This window comes from Pteropus alecto, unplaced genomic scaffold (genome assembly GCF_000325575.1).
Source record: "Pteropus alecto unplaced genomic scaffold, ASM32557v1 scaffold511, whole genome shotgun sequence".
NCBI classification, from domain to species: Eukaryota; Metazoa; Chordata; class Mammalia; order Chiroptera; family Pteropodidae; genus Pteropus; species Pteropus alecto.
This window is the reverse complement of record NW_006431911.1, coordinates 273,474-278,809: the sequence shown is the minus strand read 5'-3', so window position 1 is coordinate 278,809 and position 5,336 is coordinate 273,474. Positions and strand designations below refer to the sequence as shown.

At 38.8% G+C, this 5,336-nt stretch overlaps 1 protein-coding gene across 1 annotated transcript in view; it reads left to right on the top strand.

Annotated features, from left to right (window-relative positions):
- The window catches only part of FRMPD4 (FERM and PDZ domain containing 4), a 712,471-nt gene that overhangs the window by 607,343 nt on the left and 99,792 nt on the right, over window positions 1-5,336 (top strand). The gene's annotated exons all lie outside the window — the stretch shown is intronic.

Below are 5,336 nucleotides of genomic sequence, written 5' to 3'. Positions count from 1 at the left end.
ATGAGTTCATTTATCAGCTTTCATGGGACTGTAAACTTCTAAGGATAAGAATAATATTTTGTTCTCTGAACTACAGGTATGTCTTCTGTAAATTGGGAATAATAAAATATAAATCTAAATCAAAGTCAGAAGATGAAGAGTAATATATGTGTAGTGCCTGGTGCATAGAAAGAAGACTCTTAGAATAGATGATCAATAAACTGGCATACCTTTGTACTTTGCGAAGAGCATATTACAATGTCTTATACAATAGAGGCATTCAAGAAATATTTGCTGTATTACAGAAGGAGAAACTGAAGGCCAAACGCTAGTAAGTGACAAAGCCAAGCACCCTCTCCCCCCGCCCCCGCCACACACACACACACACACACACACACACACTGCATGCTGTGACCTCACTACTCTCCATGTTGCCAGAGCTAAGAGTTGATTAATTACTGGAGAACTGGCTTTGGCCAGATATTAAAAGAGCTAAAAGCCTATGTAAAAGCAATGCCTAGTCACTTAGAACCTCCACCGACCAGCTGTTTCCAAAACAGTCAACTTTTGGTCTCAACCACTCTTAAAGCTTGTTCTTTGTTCTCATTAGACATGGGACGTATGGTTCTGATGCCAGGATCATATCCTGTGGTTCTTCAAAAGAAGTGACATCTTTAGTATCTGATGCTTGCAGCTTGGTATCTCTGCTATTATTGTTTATTGCAAAGTTAAACATTCATCAGCACTGGTCGCCAGCTGTAAGGTTTGATCTGGATCACTGGCCTATCTTTTTAAATATAGCTATTGAAGTTATTAACGAGATTGTGCAGACATCAGCTTTCGCTGTCACTTGTTTGCTCATTGATACCCAGAAGTATGAGGACCAGAAGCTAATTCTGCAGCTTCTGCTCAGAATGGCAAATATAATTTATCAGACCAAGAACTTGCCCAAGCAGTATTGCAAAATGTTCCAGCAGCAGGTAGGATTCATTTTATCTGCCTTTGTTTCAGATTCTTCCTTCATGGAAACCCTTCCTCCCCCTTCTCCTTACTCCCATCCCTGTAAAAGATCATATGAATAATGGTTCAGGAAATTTAATACTTGTGTTTTGCAAAGGAGCTTGCATTTCTTTTTAATATTATCCTAACTCACAGGCAATAGAAGGCAGTGAGGGAGATTCAGAGAGAAAATTAGCCCCTCAAGAGAAAATATTTTAATGCATTTTTTTTATTGTGGCAAAATACACATAACCTAAATTGTACCATTAGTGACATTTAGTATATTCAAAATGTTTACAATTTTGATTCTGTGCCCAGTTCCACTGGGTGGGAGTTCCCCAGCTACCCACCATGCAATTCTCCAACAACAGTGAGTGTCCTTTAATTCGACTCAATTCTGACACTGTCTTCCTGGAGATAGCGTCAGATCCCACAGGTTTAGGGCTCAGTCCTGCAAGACTGCTTCCCCTCCCCCGTCCCCACACCCCTGCACCCATGCACACACACAACACACACTTCAGAAGTCAATGGCGAGTCCTGGTTGTCACTCGGACTTCTGACCAACTGGCTATAGATCAGAGGTTCCCATTGTCCCCTCCTTTGGTTGAATTAATTTGCTAGAGGAACTCAGAGAACTCAGAGAAGCATTTTACTTACTAGATTACAGTTTATTATAAAAGGATATAACTCAGGAACAGCCAGATGGAAGAGATGCAGAGGGCAGGGTGTGGGGAAAGGGCACAGTGCTTCCATGCCCTCTGAGCCTGACACTCCCCCCATCTCCACGCGGTCACCAACCTAGATAGTCTCCAAACCCTGGCCTTTTGGGTTTTTATGGAAGCCTTGTTACACAGGCGCTGTTGATTAAATCATGGGCTAGGTGATTGTTTCGACCAACCTCCAGCCCTTCTCCTCTCCCCAGAGGTCAGGGGGTGAGACTGAAAGTTCCAAGCCTTTAATCCATTGGTCGGTCCTTTGGCAACCAGCTCCCAGCCTTACATGATTTCCAAAAGTCACCTCATTAACAGAAAAAACACCTTGGTCATCGTCATCACTTAGTAAATCCCAATGATTTTAGGAGCGCTGTGCCCGAAATGGGGACGTAGGCCAAATGTATATTTCTTATTAGAAATCACAATGTCACAGCAACCGTCACCACTATTTAGTTCCAGAACATTTTTGTCACTCCAAAAGGAAACTAATTATTAAGCAGTCACTCTCTACCCCTCACCTCCCGCCCCTGGCATCCACAAATCTACTTTCTATCTGTATAGGTTTCCCTGTTCTGGACATTTCACAGAAATGGAATCGTACACCATGTGGTCTTTGGTGACTGACTTCTTTCATTTAGCAAAATGTTTTCAAGATTCACCCACGTCGTCCCATGAATCATACTTCATTTTCATGGCTGAATAATATTCCATTATGTGTGTGTGTGAGAGAGAATGTGTATGCGCATATATGTCTGTGTGTGTGTGCGTGCGTATTTTGGGAAATCAATATTTAACTTCAGCTTTTACGGCATAAAGGCTTTTCCCAAGTGAATATGATTCAAATATTTGTTTGAAGACCATTGAAATAATTTAGATTACTTTCTGAGCGTTGTCAGATTATTTTCATAATGTAGACATAGGCGTTTTAGGTTCACTATCGTTCGATAAGTGCGAATGTTAGAGTCTTTGAAAAATGTCATCCACTATGTTTTAAATTAAGCTAATGCCTAACATGATGTTTCCCCTTCAGGCCAAAACCAGGTGTTTCATTTGAAACTTTTATTGTCTGATGATAATATTCATGAAAGTGTCGCTACAGTTATCTTTCCAGAGGATCAGGCCACTGTTCATTCAGCTGCTCCTTAACAGATTCTCAGAATTCAAGGAAAACACTGTGGGGAGAGAAACCCAGGCTCACAGGTGTGAAAAATCTCAGATTTGAACGTATCTGAAATTGAATACAGAAAGTGTTACATTCTGTTTCACAATAATAATCACACACAGAAAATGTTTATCTTTTCACTTGGCATACGTTAAATAAAAAGTCTCGGCAATTATATTATTATCTATAAACCCCTAAATTCGATATGAGCGGAAAACAGGTGTTTAAACTCTTTGTTTACCCAACCTCCATTTTCATATGCTTTCAACATATTATGCACTTCCTGAGACATGCCTATGCAGAGTGAATTGTGGCCTTTCCAGGCTTAATTTGCTTCTTAATTGTGCATGATTTTATGATGCTCATAAAATAGTACTTATAGGCATAACATTTCAAAGGCGGCACTTTTCAGAAAAGGAGAGTTAGATTTATTTCCAGATGTTTCTACCGAACATTTTTTCCCTTCACCCTACACTCTGATTTCATGATTGTCATTAACAGCACGAAGCTCCATAGCACAAATTCATCAGCTGATGCCTTCCACCCACCAAATTTGGTTTTCTGAGTTCAATCTGAGATGTAATAACAGTCTACTTTGCATAATTATCATATGAGACCATCTATAATTAAATGATGAAATGTCGTTATGCTCCAGTGTGTAGACTAGGCTTTATGTAGTTTGAAGCCGTAATGGTTCCTTTGCTTTACCTTTCATGCAGTTTGTGTGGGGGGAATACAAACAAGCAATTCATTTCCAATAGACTTGAAGTTCCCATGGGAATCTTTTCTGTTTGTTTTCAATTTGGGGAGAGAAGACAATTTCTTAAACTGAACAATAACTAGGAATTTTAATGTGATTGCCTCTTCAGTGTTAATAGTTATTGCTCACAAACTTTAATAAGTGATAATTATCAACATTATATTTTGAGTTTTGTCTTAAAAACACTTGAGAAAGCTTTTATGATTGCTTTTCAAATACCTGTACAAAAAGACCTGAAACGAGCCTTCCAAAAGTTTCGAATCTTGATTCATAATCTTGCTTTATAGTCTTTCTATTTCTTCTAATTAGATAAAGCAAAGCTGCCTAGACCAAGTTAAAAACTAAAACAATTGTTCTAAAATTTCAACATCTCCGAGATTCTTTGTGAAACCGCAAGGAATATTATTAAATTAAACTTAAAATAACTGAATAGATAAGTTTGGCTAAATTATATCTACGTTTTCCAAGCATTCTTTGCATAGCAACTTTATGCCACATACTGTGGCAGAGACGGAAAATAAACATACATTATTACACAACCTCCGAAGAGATCAAAATCTATTCAGTTCTAAGATTGCCAAGGGGATGCATTTACCGGAGATTTACCTGGACAAATACTGGAGTAAATCTTCAGTTTAAGTACATTTCGTCCATTGGCCTTTCCTGTCTTAAACAGTGGGAAAGGGCTACCATTGTTTAATTTTAGCGGAGCATTTGTGCTCGTGACATGATGTCAAGAATCAAGAGGGAGTGTTCCTCCTAGGACCTAAATGAAGGAGTTTTAAGTGCTCGTCTTTAATGTCTCGTAATGATCATTTGGAAAATCATGCTCTATCGTTTATGTAAATGCGGTGATTTCCCACATATGTCTAGATCTGAGGTCAGCAACCTGTGGCTAACAGGCCAAGTCTGGCCCTCTGTCTGTTATTGTAAATAAAGTTTTATTGTGACACAATCATGCTCTTTCTTTACGCATTTGTCTACGGCTGCTTCTGAGTTGTGACAAGACCAGATGACCTGTGAGGGGAAACAGAGCTTGGCACGCTAAAATATACCTTTTGAGATAATGGTTATTTTAAACTGGTTATTTTTAAGGAGAGAAGGACTCAGGAAGAAACTTTAACCTTCCCCATAACTGCTTAAAAGAATTTAGACAGAGCACCTGCTCCAGGAAGGACAATACCATCATAAATAACTATAGTTTGAAATGAACTAGTGCGATAGATGGGAAGAACCTACCAAGACCTTTTTCATCAAAATCCCCTCTGTGTTTAGTTGTTTAAGTTGCCCAGCAAACATTTATTTACCAAACATTTGCTATCTCCCTGTGAATTACTTTCCTGCCCTTTGAAGTCCCAAGCCACAAACCCTCCTTCTCCTTAGCTCAGGATGGCATATATGCTTTAACTGCTCGATCTGTCCTAGAGTCCCATATTCTTATAGAACCTTCATATGTATATACGTAATAAATTTAGTCACTTTCTCCTGTTAATCTATCTCATGTTAATTGAGTTATTAGTCAAGTCAGAAGAATTTAGAAAGAGGAAAAATTGTTTCTTATCCCCACACACCTGCAAAATCTAAAATATTTACTATTTGGCCCTTTACAGAAAAGAAAAAATCTGCCAACTCCTGTTATAAATAACATGCCTCAACTGGGATTTCTAGGGTTACCAGTGTTAGACTCATCTGCTGATCGCTCATTCTACTAGTAGAGCTGCAC